Source organism: Balaenoptera ricei, chromosome 17 (assembly GCF_028023285.1).
Source record: "Balaenoptera ricei isolate mBalRic1 chromosome 17, mBalRic1.hap2, whole genome shotgun sequence".
Lineage (NCBI taxonomy): Eukaryota > Metazoa > Chordata > Mammalia > Artiodactyla > Balaenopteridae > Balaenoptera > Balaenoptera ricei.
The window spans coordinates 62,088,138-62,105,335 of record NC_082655.1 but is presented as its reverse complement, the minus strand read 5'-3'; the positions used below and the strand labels follow the sequence as shown (position 1 = coordinate 62,105,335).

The window sequence follows — 17,198 nt, the reverse complement described above, 5'->3', positions numbered from 1 at the left end:
CACTGATATTTTTTCCCAAAAAATTATCTAAATTAACTCTAATGCTTTAAATGTAAGTGAATGTTGTTTTCAAATTACGTCAAAACATAAAATTCTCAATGATTCTCCATAGTAACTTTCAAAAGAAACTAATTTTTAAATAGCTTTGATCAAATTCCTAAAATACAAAGGAAAATTATTTTTATTTTCTGTTTATTAAGACCCATCTATAGCGGAAAACATGATTCCAGATCTATAATCTTTACAAACATTATGAATGTTCATATTTATGATGCATATTAAAGATTAATGTTTAAGATGTATAGTGACCGCCTATACAGATTACCAAGATGATGGCAAAAATCATGCATATCATTTCACTGAATTAGTTTTAGTAGCTTAAATGTGCTGTAGTGAGTCCAGCTATTTCAAATAAATCTTCTTTTCTATAAATATTCTGACTAGTATAACCTAGTCACAAAGGATATTTTACACCAAAAGTTAACTTTAAAAAATAATATTGAATTCTATGGGATACTATCCTTTCTAAAAGTATAAATTTATCTAAACTAAGCACACATACATACACACTCACACATACACACACAAATTTTGTCGGTTTTGTCATTAAAGTAAACTGAAAATGAAGCCATTAAAGTGATTATTACATTGTCATCTATGCAACTATGTAGCTTTTAAAATATGTAAGCATTTCATTTAATCCTAATTTTACATATTTAACAATATATCGGTAACTATTGTCACTGATCTTTATAAAGTGTAAATATTTTAAAATATCAACTAACACATGTATCTATTCAAATTCTAAGACAATTTCATTCGCCTAAGAATGTAAAATCAAACTAAATAGCCGATTGAGATATTTCATAATGTCTCCATTTTACAGAAAAATATGTGTTAACAAAGTACAGTATTTAAGGAAATTAATGTTAGCCTTCTTATACATAGAGAGTACATTTGTGCACCTATTACTATCTATATAAGTATAGATATATCATTATATATGTCTTGTCAATCTATGTATTTTGTGCAGAGAAGAAAAGCATTCTCATAACCTAGAATAAAGCAATAAAGGAGTGTAGGTATGTGTGTATGTGTGTATCTGCTTGTAGAGACGGAGGAAAAGAATTGGTAGATTTACAGAGAGGTATTAAAGTAGAATATTAACATGTTTGAAAATGAATATGAAGGCATTATACTATATAAAGAAATATCATTGATAATTTTTCTTCTCTCTCCTTCTTCCTCTCTCTGTATGTGAGTGGGTTCGGCTGCTAACAAGGAAATGAACATTTGAGATAAAAGGAAAAGATAACTGTATAGAAATTTCAAATGGGTGTTTTGGTTAAAAGTACTAAATTAAAATTTAAATTCAATTGGGTTTTCTTTTCTGAAATATGAAATAAGGAGCTTGTAAAATGGGCATGAGAATCACAACATATTCTGAAATATTTCTATTAAAATTTTCCCATATAAATATTTGTATCATTAGTACCTTATAATATTACAAAATATTCTGAAGGAATGTATGAAAATAGCATGAAATAAACCTGAAGGGGTAATCTTTGTAGCATAAAGATCAAGATTCTAAGTAAAGACAAAGTTCCTTATCATTTGATTCAGCCATAACTGTTTCAAACCTCCTAGTTTAATGATTTTTATGTATTTCTACTTGTTGGTTTTTCAAATTTGTCATTGCTTCAATATTCTAGGGCTGAAAAGGAAGTAATGTAGGGGGTAAAACAAGAATTTACATAGCCACCTAATAGTTAATATCTTGACCACCTTAAGATTATACATTTAAATAGTTATAATCCCAGTAATTCCAATGCTACAGCATCCAGGGGATGCTATTAGATGCCTTCAACAGATAGATGTCTTCAGTGATACTTCATAGCAAGTATCATTTACTAGTACCTGACTACCTAGATTCCTGGGGCTTTTAGTCTAAAAACACATTTCTATATAAAAAGAACCCCATTTAACTATAAGGGTAACAATGATGTTGGTCATGAAGTTTACAAAAAGTGGTAGACAAAAAGTTATCTGTAACTCCCAAGTGGACATATTCATTCCCTAATTCCTAGATAATTAACCAGGATAAAACTATACCTTGATCACCTCTTTTCAAGATGGTAAATTAATGATATAAACTAATGATACAGTGGAATCAAAGTGAGTTATGGGGGTGGGGGAGGATATGGGGGATGGAGAGAGAAATACCTTTTTTCTTGGCTCCACAAAGGGTTGAGGGCCCAATTATTTTTAAGTATAATCCAACCAACCTCTTCTCATGCTTAGCTGCACTGAGTGACACTATTTGTGATGCCCAGTGTGCTGAAACTGAGCATGTTGCTGTCAGTTTAAAAATGACTATAATAAAAGTGACCATGAAGATGGATCTTGTGATTTTGCGTTTCTAATCAGTCATCTGTGAAGAACACTTTTGCTTTGATTCAGCAGACTGGTGACAGCCATGATTGATAGTGCACAAGGATGAAAAAAGGTTATTAACTGTCTTCCTATTAAGCTCAATGTTTTACCCCTCTAGGTGCATCTCATACTTTAAGTTAAAATACTTACTCAGGTAAGGTCAAGAATGAACTCTATGGAGGTGGTATCCATTCTGCTGAAAACGAGCAAGGCATCCTTACATAGATTTTTTTTTTTAAATTTAGCACTTAAACTACATTTAATTCCACCATCTTATTCATTAGCTAAAAAGAGAAATTCCCTCCTTCCAACAGCATCCTATGGTGAAAACACTAAATGTACAGAAAATAGCTTTAAATGTAAAGATTTGAATGTGGAGCTGACTAGCAACATGTGTGTGGTATGTATGTAAATCTGTGTTTAAACAGATGGTCATATACGTATAATCTGAGGGTATTTTTAAGGGTAGACACTAAATTGATTTATGATTACACAATAAATATCTGCATAATATATTCAAAAATTGTTTAATTTTAGATAATCTATACATGGCAGAGAAAAAATAATAAAGAAAAAATAATCATTTCTAAGAAACTCAAAGGATCTAATAGAATATCTAGATATTTGTTTTGATTTAAATGTAATATATTAATTTATGAACTTCATCTTATTTTAATTTTTTTAAATTAGAAATATTACATATAGATAAATATTTGAATGACAGTATCTGTGCACATCTTTGACTAGCATACGGACGCACACCCGTACACAAATAGTATTATAGAACCTAAGGTATTCCACTAACTGAGGATGTACCATTCATTAAATGAAATAATAACATTTTTAATGTTATCATATTTCCTGTATTCCTTTATTCTTACTGAAGCCAAAATGTACTGAAAGATTTTTGCACACTTTAGTTAACTTCTCTTTAAAAACATTTTAAATTTACAAGTTTGTTTCTGGGAGATAACGAATTAAATATATGCATTTTAATTTAAAATTGTGGTATTATGTTTCTTCCTACAATTCCCACTGTAAACACTCAGTGCATGGCAAATGTAATATGAATTAGGCAAAAATATTAAAGGATGTCAATAACTTGGCACTGAAATAACCATTTAAACTATAACCAAATTTCAGTTCTGTGTGCTCGGCGGTTCTTCACTGAACAACTCTGCAGAGTGGCACAGAATAAGAAAATGTTACCAGCATGTTATTAGAGTTTCGGTACAGGGAATATCATACTATGTCCAAATGTTTTCTCTAGTATATCACAACCTGTTTCTCCAATATCAGTTATTATACCCATTTTGGGCCTGTAATAAATTATATTTTGAAAATGCACTGTTTTAATATTAGGATCCATCAACAATGAAATATAGAGAAAGTAAGGAAATAAAGTTCAAGATTTCATTGAATTTTTCTCTAGAGCCACAAAAATTGGCTCTCTGTCCTACTTGCTTAATATTACAATTGCTGTTTTAAGAAACCTTTCCAATTCTCTAGGATTTTATGCATGCCAAGGATAATTTAAACACACACTGAGAGCCTAAAAATGTTAAAATGTTAGATCAATATGAAAGCTGTTTACTTAGTGAATTGTGTTTATGTGAAGTGGACTTAAGGGTAGATTTTCGAATTCATACAAGATTTCCTCAATATGACACATTAACTTCACTATTAAATGGATTTCTCTTTCTGCCTTTTCCAACTTCAACAGACAAATGCGTGTTCTGAAATTTAGAAATCAACGATGAGATAAGTGATTGAGGGGTTTATATGATCAATGATAAAATACTGTACAATTATTTGTCAAAGTTTTCACAGCGGAATTATAATTATAATGGAGAAATAACACGTTGTGTTTCTCAAAAACATTGTGTGCTTTTAAAATCAAAAAAGAAAAATGCAGTTTCTATCTATTTTATGTTAATTAACAAGATGTTCTAAAATATTAGTGAAAGTCCTGTCTTCTTCCATCTGCCTACTTGGGAGTTTCTTAAGGAAAAGGAGGAAATACAAAGGCTGGGTAGGCCCAAGAGGGACACACAGATTTCCCAGTTACCCATTTCCTAGTCTTCTCTGTTTCTTCTCTAGAGAATCAAGATCTAGAACACACATTAACACAGAACACATTTTAGGAAAGAACAAGGCAAAGGCAGTTTCAGGTAAAGTTTAGGTCATTTCCAAAGCAATTAGCATGGCTGAAAGTGATGTTGAGCTTTTGTAGAATCCAACACTTAGCAGACAGTAAAAGTGAAAAGTGCCACAGTTTCTTGTATCCTTTTGGAACTCCAGAACAGAATGTTTCATTAATTTTGTTCAAGCAAGTGATGGAACTGGTGAAGAAAAGCCCCACACCTTTGTGCAAACCCCTTAAATTTGGTTCTGAGGCTACTGTGATTTGGTTTCATGGAATACTGGGGCACAAGGCGTCTTTAGTTTACACTACCTAGGGCTTTGATTACTTTAGCTTGAAAGTCTCTTCCGAAGCCCTTCCCAGCCTACTTGCATCCCTCCTCCTTCTTCTCCTTCTCCCCTCCTCCTCCTCCTCTTCCTCCTCCAGACCTACGAGGGGACACAGGGTAGGGGTATGAACCGGGTGGTGCACATCTGTGTAGCCAGACCGTGGGGGCTGACAGCTGCTGGTCCACTCCCAGACTGTGTACCTGAGCGTAGAGGCCACTCTGCTCTTCTGCCCAGCCCACTCCAGCCTGCAGTGTTGCTGCTGTCACACCAGCCGGTGATTTGATAGGCTTGTCGGGTTGCCATGGTGTTGACTTCTTGCCTCTGAGGAGCTGCCCAATGACTGGAGGTCTGGGATTAAAGCGGGAAGAGGCAGCGGCCGCAGCGAATTTCAGCGGCAGCTGCAGCAGCAAGAAACAAGAAGCGAGAGGACGAGGTCCTTAGACTGAGCTCCGCTCGCAGCCAGGGCTGCCGGGGAGGGAAGGAGAGGAAAGGGGGGAAGTTTGGAAGGATGACCACTCGAAGCCAGAAGATGCAAGTGAGGCGTTTGAGACCCGCTCAGGAATAACTCATAAGCAATCTGCACGGGCTGAGAGGGAAAATCGTCCAGAATTCGTTATTATTCACATAAGATATTACCCGGGCGGGGGGTGGGACTGGGGTGTTAAAAGGGACTTAAGTGGGTGATATACTGCCTCCCCAAACCCCCTCCCTTCATTTGGGCAATGAAGTAATTTGACAAATAAAGAGGGGCTATACTGAGAACTTTAAATCTGGAGAGCTAACTTATTCCGAGAAGAGAAAGTGCAACTAGACGGCAACCGAGTAAATGAAAATAGTTGCCGGGGAGCACGGCCGGCGGGGGCGATGCGGGCTGGTGGGGGCGGGGAGGGGGAGGTGCGGAGAGTGCGTGGGACGCACAACCCCGGACCGGAACCGTAAACTAGGCAATGAAAGGGAAAGAAACCGCTTCTGTTATAAATTAGTAGGTAGGTGAAGGTTACGCAAAGAAGAAAAGGGAAAGTAAAGCTGTTAAAAGAATAGAATAAAACCCCTGGGAGTTGAACTCGCAATCCCCCCTCGCCCGCTCCCCCCCTCCACCCCACCACCCCCGGCTCTCCAATCCAAGGGGAGGAGGAGGAGGAGAAAGAGAGTGCATTCTGGTGTGATGAGAACTCTCTGGAATGTCTGGAGGAGAGGATAGGAGCGCGAGGGTAAGAAGACCCGGGTGCTAAATAAATGGCGTGAGAGAGAAACAGGGGAGGGGCGGGGTAGGAAGGAAATATTCGGCGATTCACCGGAGGGACTTGGAGATGCAGAAGAGTGAGATTCCAGTAGAAGGAAAAGAAGTGCAGAAGTTCAGACCTGTAGCGTAAAGGAAGGAGGGAACGACTAGAGTCAGTAAGAGAGAAGGCGGAAAAAGGTGTGTGCTGCTGAGGGAGGGCGTGGGAAGGCACCCGCTGTCACCTGGAGGGAGCGACTGCTAGGACCGAGGGCAGAAAGGGCAGAGAATTATACGGACGCTGGCGGTGGCGCGAGCACCGCGGGGCAGCACCGGCGAGCTGGAACCAGGTGCCGTGCACCCGCGCCCCGGCTCGGGGCGACGCAGGGACTTATCTGGCAAGAGGAAGAGCTGCTCGTTCACCCTGACGGAGTCACGATTCACCGCGAGTCCCAAACACACGCCTCACTAACTACTTTACAGCCTCTTTCATTGATTTTCTTTAACAAATAAACAGAATACCCGTTACAGCAACACTTCCTCTTGCTGCAGCTAGCTAGAATGCCAGAAGCTCTCTGATGGTTTCATTTCTCCGGATAGCAGTTTTTATATCTCTAAATAAATTGTTTTCCTTCACTTAAAGGATCAAATGTGTGATTCCATTCAGTTTTGGGGAGTCCAGTCCTCGCCCCCCCCCCTCCTTCTATAATTTGGGAATCACCTTTTAGAATAAGTAGAAGACAGGTTCAGACACAAGTTTGCAGATCTGGTAGGGCTCACTCACATTTGCATATTAATTTTTGCTAATAAGAAGTAACTCAATTTGGAAGGAAAACGCCGGTAAAGAAATTGATTCCCTTGCAACTGCAGGGAAATTAACACTAGTCCGAGAGCCACACCTAAGCTACTCCCCTTGAGTTGTCTCTTAAAAATATTTCCTTTAAAAATAAAGTATTTACTTTAAAGTGGCCCCCCTTCAAGAGCGGTTCTGCTCGAGGTTCTTCCATACATGTCAAAGGGTTGTTGAATTATTCATTATTGTAATTACTATCATCATTGTCATTATCCTTTTCCATGTGGAAATAATTTTATTATCGTAATTTGATATCTGAAGAATTTCCTGTTAGTCGTTTGATAATCACTTTTTTCTGCTGAAAAGAAAAGTTTTGTTTATAAATGAGATAGGGAAAATATTTTAAATGCTTTGATGTTTGCTATAGATTTCCGTTTATCTAATCGATCGGAATGCCAATAAAATCGATTAAAGGTTTAGTGTTTTACAAACAACCATTTTGTGCTTTTTGATTTTACGTTCAGAATGATTTGAATAAAACTAACGCTCTCCTTTAACATTCTCCCTTAAAAAAAACCCAAATCTTTATCGTTTTTTCTTTTATTATTAGAAATGGCCACTTAAAATTCTAATAGGAAAATTTAAAAAATATATATATATATAAGCAATGGCCGCAATGGTTTAAATTCCATCGTCTTGTTGCTCAAGGTATTTAAATAAAGCCCTTTAAAATCTTGGTGAATTATATGCGATCATTCAGTGATTGCGGAATATTAAATTAAACTTAGATAAATCCGCATTGAAGGAGGCAGCACCCAATCCTGAATTTATTTCCCATTTTCTCTAACACCATCACTGCGCTCCTCTCTTTGCAATGACAATGTGCCAAATCTGGGCATTTTGAAAACATTTTCCATATGCTTTAACAGGGGACTGATAGACAAAGAAGAAAAGGAGATGATCTTTTTGCTCTGAGGTATATTTTCCTTAACCTTTTTCTGTTAGACTTTCACTGATAATTATTTTAAAGCAAAAGTTTGAAAATCATTTAATTCTTTTTTTTTCTTTTTTGCTTTCACTTTTTTTTTTTTTTTCCTATCTTGTAATTTATATTCCTTAAATGGAATTTTGGTGACAATATAATGTAAAGCTATCATTTCCGTACCTTGGCAAACAACGTTTGTTTCAAAATCTTTGATTCATTTAGCTTGCTAGCTGCCTTTTGTAATTAAAGATGGATTTAATTATACATTTTGTAACTTAGATCAGATGGACTGTTTGTTTGTTGTAGGATTTAATGGTACTTTTGTGTCTAATATTTAGGGATGTTACATACAGAGGTGATGGCTTTTCTTCAACTATAAAGATCTGGACTTATTTTTTTTTATTTTTGTCTTGGAAATGTGGATGTTTGGATGAATGTGATGTCCTGTTTTAAAATAATTCTATTTAGTGGCTGGAGTTAATATATTGTCTCTACAGCATTTCATTGACTAAATATAGATGTTTTAGGTTTAAAAAGATCACAACTGTATCTTCTATTCAATGAAATCAGTTATTCTTTATTTTGTTTTTCCTCACTTGTCTATCTTTTCCCATCTGCATCGCTGTCTCTTAGAGCTCTTCCCCAGACGGAATGTAAAATTTTCGTTGGATACTCTTGCTGGAAATATCTCCTTGTATTGTGAGAAGGGTGTGCTTGTGACCCTGGATGGAGTGAGTGTGCATGTGTATGGGGTGGGGGGCAGTGGTGGTCCTCATTAATTTGCATAAGAGCTGTAGAAGTGCTTGTGAAGTTAGTGAAGTGCTATTGTTTGGGAAGAGACCTGCCTGATTTTGTTTATAAACACTGGGCTGGTTGCCTAGGGGGAAAGAAGGTCACAGCACTGTCTGAGCCCTGACCTCTGAAAGGCCAGAGGGCGTCTGACTTTTTCTGTCTTTCCTTTCTTCCTCCCTTAATTCTTCCCTCCTCAGACCCTCTATACCTCAGACCCTCTATAATTCCTCTCCCCTCCCCATTCCTTACCTTACCTGTGTCTAACTGTACATAATGACCCCCTACACACACACACACACACACACACACACACACACACCCCACCGGGTCAGAACCTCCGGGGGGGGGGAAAGGTAAAACCGATTTACTTCGAAGTTAAAGCAAAAACTGGGCTTCAGTCTAGAAAGGTAGAAATATGTATGGGGATATGGAAGTACAGAGATAGAACCCGGGATCAGGAGGGGGTCATTTTTATGTTGGAAAAAAAAAAAAAAAAAAAAGGAGACTACAGAGGAGAGAAGAACCAGGTTGGGGGAGGGGAGGGAATAAGCGAAAGACGGATTTCACTGCCCACAAACACGTACATACACACTCAAAATACCTTTCGTCTTTGAATGTCATTTCATCTAGTTCACTCTCACCATCAAAGAGAGTGTCCATTCTGGATGTTAGGTCAGATTTTAATTCTCCCCCCTCCCTTTTTTAATTCTCAAGAAAATATACTTTTTTTCATAGTAATGAGAAGTGGCTCTCCCACACTATTTCTTGAATTATTTCACTAGAAATATAATGCTTGTGACACTTCCCCCAGTAAGCCCTGCACTTTCCGATTCACTGTCAACTTCATCGTCTCCCCCTTACATACATACATACCCCCTTCACACACACACACACACACACACACACACACACAATAACAGACCTTGGTATCAGGTTTAAGTGTGTTTTGGAAAGGAGTTGCTGAGTTAAACAAAAATGTTAGTTAACAGACTGCCTTTGTTAAATAGCCCCCGGGAGGAGAAGACCCAACAAAAAGAGGGAAAGAGGAGGGGGGCTAAGGATCTGAAAGTGACATAAAGGGTTCCTAACGCTGAAATCACTTGTAATACCTCGTTTCAAACTGAGCTCATCTATAGACCCCGGAAGCGCGGTCAAAAGACTGGGAACCTTTTCCCCTTGGGCTGGGGCTAGTCTTGAGCTGGAGGGAAGCGGGGAAGAGGGAGGTGGGGTATTTATTAGTGACTCAGCGAGGGCAGGGCGGGAGAAGGGGGGAACATCCAGCTCAAGACTCATTAAACCGATTGTAAAGCCCTCAGTGTCCGCCGCAGAGATTTGGGAAATAAAATACGCCGAGGAAAAGTCTGGGAGTGGAAATTACCTTTTGTCTCAATGTTAATTACTCCTTGCTTCCAGCACTCAACACCTAACCACCTGGTAGCCCTTTCTGGTCCTTCCCCAACTCGACGCCGGGTGTCAGGATCCGAGTGCTCTGCAGTGGGCTTGGCTCGGCGGGGCAGCCCTGGAAAGTGCAGAAGAGGGTCTAGGGAAAGTTCTGGGTGCGGCGGGGAAACCTCTGCTCGTTTCACTTTGAAATTAAAAGTAGCCAAAGGTTCCGCGAAGGCGGCGGTGGGTTCGTGCAGAGTTTAGGGACAGCGGCATGGGGGGCGGGGGTGCTGTGTGGGGTCAAAGGTTGACGGCGAGGAGTCCGCAGAGACCTGAGAGGAGCAGCTGGGTTTCCTGAAGCCAGGGGCCGAGGAGGAGGGCGCCAGGGGCCGCGGGGCAGCAGCGCAGCCGGGTCGAGCCGGGCGGATCGCGCCCGCGCCCCGGAGCAGCCCGCGGGCTGGGCTCGAGCTCGCTCCCCTCGCCGCGCCCCTGCCCGCGGCGCCGCGCTCCGCGCCTCCAGGCCCACCCCTCGCAGACCTGCGGCCGCTGGTCCCTGCTGCCCTTCGCGCGCTGACGCGCTCCAAGGCCGAGCCCTGGAGGAAACTCTTGACTCTGTGCTAGTTCCTCTCTGCCCCTTCCCCTCAGCCCATTAACCCTCGACCCTCATCCCAGCTTCTCTTCTTAGGAAGGAGGTGAAAGAGGACGAGGAAGAGATGATTCAAAAGAAAACACACACACATACACACACACAAACGCTAGAAGAGGAATACTCGCTTGCAGAAGGGATTGCAAAAGTGGGCCCCCCTCTTACAAATCCTCCTTCCTTTTGTTTTCTTACTTAGAATTCGATAACTCTCCTCCCCAACACACACGCACACACACACACACACACACACACTACTACAGCTGTATTTTTCAGGAAAGAGGGGATGAGGGCATAGAGGAGAAATAGCCACAAAATTTTTAAAATGGTTTTCCTGATTTGACGTTTGGTGTTTTGACATCAATGACATTAATATTATTGATGATGTTTCAGGGAGAAAAAAGGCAAAAGAAATAAAGGAAAACTTGAAAACGAAATGATCATCATTTCCCTATTCTTCAGTGCCAGAAATAGACCCCTTTCTTCACCTGAGCCTGAAACAGACTTATTGTTCTCAGGTGTTTCCTTCATCATACGCATTTACCAGTCTGAAATCGCAGGAAATGGTTTTTCCATCAGTGAGCTTGTACGTGGAGCCCTCTCCCGCAAAGGGCTTGATCTTTTTTGATGTGAACCTGAAAGTTTCCCTGCCTTCATTTCCCCTCACCCTCTTCCCCCTACACGCACCTCAAATTGTTTCTTAAAGCCAGAATTTTTGCTCTCTGGGGTGTCTTTCGGTAAACAGCAACGCTACATAAACGCCTTCTTCACTTGCAAGTTGCAGAGAATTTAAATTTTACCCTCGTGGGCATGTATATTTCTTAAGGCACATGGATAAACCCCACTGAGGTGCAATCAGACACCACTAGCACACCGGTGATACAGTTGCTGTGTGTAAAGGTGGGGCTGTAAAGAAAGTAACTCAAAAATTTTAGGAAGCTGTCCACTTTGGTCAGATTTCTTCCCAAACAAGTTTGAAATGGAATGAAGTCTTTGGAGAAGTAGATAATTTTCTTTCTGTTAATGTTTAGTAGTCCTGGTTTCTAATACACTAGTACATGGACTGACTCTAGATTCTTATGGTGGTGATTTGCTTTTTTCTCTTAATAAAGACCATATCTAGGGTTTATTCTCCACTCCAAGCCTCTGCACTTTCATTGTAACCTTAGCCAGCTGCTGTAGGCAACCCGCTTTCCTGATCAGGGCCTAGGTCTGCTCTTTTGAGGACTATGCTTTTATCCTCCCAGGTGTTTTGTTTGGTTTTTAATCCCATTTGCATCAGTCTTAGGATTTTCCAAATATTTCCTGATAACGCAAGGTTTCAGGCCCAGAAGTGTGTGTGTTTGCAGGCTCTGTTGTTCCTAGTGCTTGTGCAGTAAACCTTTCTGTTGGTATTTGGTAGATTTGGTGCTTAAGGCCTAAGACAAGGTTTTGAAGCAGATAGTGGCCATCCAGAACTTCAAAGGCCTGTCAACTCAAAAGCAGCTGACGCCTCACCTGTCCAGGGAGCTGGACATTGCAAGTATTTCCTGTTTTTGGCTTGTTTGATTTGTTACTCTCACCTTCTCTCTAGAATTCCTATTTTTGAAACATTGCATAGGTGGTGTCTACTTGTGACCTGCAGTGTAGCAGTGTATCAAGATGCTATCGTTGAGTAGAAATGGATATATATATATATATATATATATATATATATATATATACACACACACACACATACATACATATACATATATATAGTCCATATTCAGTATAGTCCATATTCAGTAGGGGGTATTTAAAAGTATGTCTATTCCTAGTTTTAGTTAATTATCTTTTAATGAAAGTGTCACTCATATTCACATCTGTAATATTGGAAAGAGATAATTAGATTTTCAAATGAGAATCAGCCACCTTAAATTTTGCACCAGAAAATACCAAGTATATTTCATTCTAATGAGATCTGTAGTGGGGTTTTAAAATTCATCATAATGTGCTTCAAGAAAGATAATTCAACACACTCGCAAGATGAAAGGTTTTCTTCCTAAGTCTTCTTAAAGCTATTACACTGAACTTATGCAATTCTGATAAAATATTCAAAAATATTACATAAGGGCTAGAACCGTACCCTCACTATCACCCTCGCAACCATCCCTTATTCTCATGTGAAAGTTTACTTTGACTAAACTAACCGCTTCCATCTTCCACGCCCTGGGTTTTCTTTCCTGCGTGTACAAACGAAAGATACGTGTTCACATTGAGTGCCTGCAGATCCAGAGTGCAATCCCTCCTCTGACATAGGTTGGGCAGAGCGGTATTTGCACACAGCCAGGCACCCTTTATTTACATACATCTGCATATTTGCTCAGGACCCCGCATTTCGCCGTTAAAGTGCTTTCCTGTACGTAGCAGAATAAACTAGACAGAGAAAACCTTTTCATTGCCCTCACTCCTCTTTCTGCTTAAAGCTCCCTAGTAAACAAATCTCTGGTCCGATAATAATTACTTTGCCTCATTAAAATAAAAACAAATTTTTTTTTCGCGTGGTTAAAGGGCACGTTTTGGGCGGTATTATGTTTTATTTTCTCCCCCTCCTTGCCGAGTGTGTGTGTGTGTGTGTGTGTCTGATGAAGTTTGGGAGTCGCGCGCGCAGGGGCGCGTGGGGTGCGAGCCCCGGAGGTCCCCATCCCCTGCCCTCTCCGTGGTCGCCGCGTCCCGGGCTCCCGCCGCAGCGCTCCGAGCTTCGGAAGCCGCGAGGCTCCCGGGCTGCTCCGAGTCCGGGCTGCGCGTCATTTGCAGTCTGGGGAATGTTGATCACCTCACTAATTACACCTCTCTCTCCCCCCTCTCCCTCTCCCTCTCCCTCGCTCTCCTCTCTCATTCCCAGAGTGCATATCGGGAATAGACACACAAAGACATGCGCACTCAACTTAATCAGCCATTTTTTTAAACAGGGCTAAAACGATAATAATTAGCAGAATAAAGACATATCGGATTTTCATTTCCTTTCCTCCTTTTCCCAACCCCTTCACAACCAAACAGCGAGACCGCGGTCGGCACATGCTTTAACTCCTCCCGGACCCCCGAGGACCGCTCCATGCCCCCCACTTTCTGCTCCAGCGTTTTGATTTTCACCCAATAAAGTTCGAGGATTATTTTTTTAATTTTTTTAATTTTTTTTATTTTTTAATGAACCCTCTCGTTTTACTTGGATGTGATCAGCTGTAAGTAAAATAAAAGCAAAACAAAAAAGAGGCGAAGATCGAGTAGGAACTGCAGGGGAAATGGAAAGTAAGTTTTTTCTTTAACTTTTATTGAGTAGTTTGTGTTAAATTTAGGTCGAGTATCGATTATCTTTCCAGCCTGATCTTGCACAATCTTTGATATTTCGCTCCCTCTCTCTCCCTCTCCGCCTCTCTCCCTCTCTGCCCCTGGCTCGCTCGCTCCCGCTCGCTCTCGCACACATCCCCTCAGCCCGACCATCTCTTCCGCTCTGCCCCCCCTTTTCTATCTCTTTCCCCCTTTTTTGGCTCCAGGATTTGCTCCGCCGAGGGAGGAAGGGGGCACTGAAGGACCTGATTTTCCACTTTCTTTGGGGTGTGTGTGTGTGTGTGTGTGTGCGTTTTTCGGGATTTAACTTTTGGATTAAGTGGCGGATCATCCACGTTTGGCCGAGCAGTTTTCTCTCCTTTTGCCTGTCTTTTCGGGTTCTGTCTCCACTGCGAGCCCGGGGCTTTCTCGAGGCGCGGGGAAGCTGTCAGCTCCGCGGCGGCGCGGACACTGCCAGGGGACCCCGGTCGCCCCGCGCCCCCGCACCCCGGTCGGGATGACCCTTCCTTCGCACCCATCCTCCGAAAGTTTGGACGTTGGTCGGTGGGACTCGGAGCCCCTCTCTCTCTCTTCTCTCCCTGCTCCCCTCCCCTCCCATTCAGCCTCGGTTTTCTCCTCCTCTCACCACCCCTCTTCCCTCGCTCAAGTTCTACGAAGGGCGCTTAGCGCGCCGGAGCGGCGGAGGCCCGCGGCTCCGTGCGCGGTGGGCAAGGGGTTCCGAGAGGCTGGGGCTGCAGGTAGACGCCCGCCCGCCGGGGAGGGAGGCGGCGCGGGCGGCGCGGACCCGGGCGCCGGCGAACGCCAGACAGGTCCGTTAGTAGGCGGGATCGCCGGGCCTCGGGGCCAGGGACCCGGGAGGCGGCCGCAGCTCTCTCCGGGTGCTTTCGCTGCCGGGTGTGTCTTAGACCGGAGGAGAGCTGCCCGCGGCTCGGGGTCAAGAATCTTTTCCTTTCCTTTTGGCGAAGGGCAAGGTGTGTGTGTGTGTGTGTGTGTGTGTGTGTGTGTGTGTGTGTATTGGGAGTGGGGGGGGGGCTGTGGCCGGTTGTGAGAACTGATTTATTCCCCGGCACCCCCCAAAGGGGTTCCAGGTCTACAAACGAACTTCACCTTCTTCGCCTCTCCCGGCATCAAGTGCGCCTTCCGGCCGGGAGCAGCTAAGGGAAGAGGGGCTGGAATGCGTCGGGTCTCGCCTTCCTTCTACTTCTATCTCGTTCCTCCCTCCCCCCATTCTTTCTGCTCTTTTCTATCGGAAAAATAATAATAAAATTTCTCATGGAATTGTATAAAGTTTCTCTGCCGATGCCCAAGTTACAGAGGGCTCCCCACCCTGCCCCTCCCATCCCCAGTCCCGAAGACGGTGCACTGGTTTGTATTTCTTTTGTTACCTGTGATCCGGGCGGGGGGCTCCTTTCGGCCGCTCGGGTTGGGGTCCGGCCCAGAGACGAGGCTCCGGCGGGCGCCTTTGGCCGCGACTCCTCACTTCCGCGCGGTCCTGGTGAGGTCTTAGCTACCGTTCGGTGAGACACCCTCCTTGTAGGTACCAAAGGTTCAGATCGCGAACACGGACCCCCCCACCCCACCCCGACCCCTACACACACATACACACTCACACTCAACACACTCACAGACACACACAGCCTCCCTACTCCCCCCCACCGCCAGCCCCCACCTTGCCTTTCCCCTCCCCCGTTCCAAAAAAAGCACACACACACAACAACAACAACCCCCCCAGACCAAACAAAAACCCAAAGACAAGTTCACTGGCGGAAGATGGTGGATTGACACTGACTCAGACAGAGGCAGGTTCACCAGGAAATCTGGCGGTCCCGATTTCTGACAGTTGCATTTCCTCTCCTTGAGTCCTCCCCCCCCCTTTTTTTTATTAACTCTGTTCCATGTTTAATCAAGGATCATGTAGATGGCAAAAGGAGAGACAGAGAGAGAGGAGAGAGAGAGGAAGAGAGAGGAGAGAGAGACAAGAGACAGAAGGAGGGCTTTTTTTTTTTTTTTTTTTATTGTGTTCTCCTGGATTTTCAGTGGCTTGATCCCTATAAACGTGGAGTGGTTAAAGCTCATATGTAGTATTATATTTTTAGTTGGGTGGATGGATGGAAGAGTCAGGGAGAGGCTGCGGCTGCCGCTGCCTTTTCGGATGTTGCTTAGATTAAGGCTGAGACTTGGCTGCGATTGGGACGCGACAGTGACACGGGCATCGATCGCTTCCATTGAGAGCAATGCAAAAACACAGCCCGGGTATGTAACACTCTCGGTGCCATCAACACTTGTTTTACTTTATATTTACTGGCAAAACTGACAGAGCAAGCTCAGACTTTCTCTCTTTCTTTCTTTTTTCCCCTCTTTTTTCTAACTGAAGAATAAAAACAGTTGTGTCTAGAAGTTGTTGGAAAGGATGGTTTAAATACAACAGAAAGGAGAGATTGGGATTATTTCACAGTCTCTGTGACTGATTGTGCTTTAGAGTTTTTCTTCTCCGCGGAGGAGCATATTAAAGAAAACGAAGGTTTTCTTTTTTCCTTCCTCTTCTTAAAAAAAAAAAAAAAAAAATCCTTAAGGGAATATTTGATAGTTTTCAACGTTTGCGGTTTCAATCAGCAGGAAGGCACACAAAAATAAAAGATGGCTAGCCAGCTGTTTTAACCTCTTGCACCTGGCTTCAGTGTGGGGCTCATAAGGTTTATACAGCTATTTAAAAAAAAAAAAAAACTGTTCTCATATTTATGGCATAAACTGGGGAGAGAGTATCACTGTGTATTTATTCAGTAGCTGGTTGCTTTTGGATTTTAAAAAGTAAACTCATATTTGTTTTCATTTTTATGAAGATAGAGTCAATGAAATATGGGGGGGAATATCATAAATCTGAAAAGTGAGATGTACCTAAGGAACAAAGAAAGGTCAGGTAAACCAGCTGTGTAAGTCAAAGCAATAGCACCCAATTGTGGGGTAGGCAGGGAGAGTGGGCTCTGGGTCTAGGAAGTGAAAGTTGCCACTTAAAGTTAAAAATGAAGGAAACACGCTCAGCTTTATTGTAATCTTTTGCAGTTTTTAGCAGTTGAGCTCAGATCTGCCCATTAATTTTGAGCTAGTTGGATTATTTTAAAAGATGCTGTCCCAGCAAAGGAAAACATAAAGGAGGCTGAGAAAATCGCTG

The 17,198-nt window shown here is 42.3% G+C and overlaps 1 protein-coding gene and 1 long non-coding RNA gene across 5 annotated transcripts in view; one reads left to right on the top strand and one right to left on the bottom strand.

Moving 5' to 3' along the window:
• Window positions 1-15,594, bottom strand: part of LOC132351562 (uncharacterized) — a 50,511-nt gene extending 34,917 nt beyond the window's left edge. The window contains exon 1 of one of the 2 annotated variants that reach the window (XR_009498393.1): window positions 15,415-15,594. This is a non-coding gene — a long non-coding RNA (uncharacterized LOC132351562). Of the gene's footprint in view, window positions 1-5,105; window positions 5,290-15,414 lie in introns of those variants that run through there. The other variant, XR_009498394.1, reaches the window with a different exon arrangement.
• Window positions 13,691-17,198, top strand: part of ZFHX4 (zinc finger homeobox 4) — a 176,827-nt gene continuing 173,319 nt past the window's right edge. For 2 of the 3 annotated variants that reach the window (XM_059901413.1, XM_059901410.1), the window contains exon 1: window positions 13,691-13,990. The gene's annotated coding sequence lies outside the window, so the exon portion shown is untranslated. Of the gene's footprint in view, window positions 13,991-16,210; window positions 16,283-17,198 lie in introns of those variants that run through there. The other variant, XM_059901411.1, reaches the window with a different exon arrangement.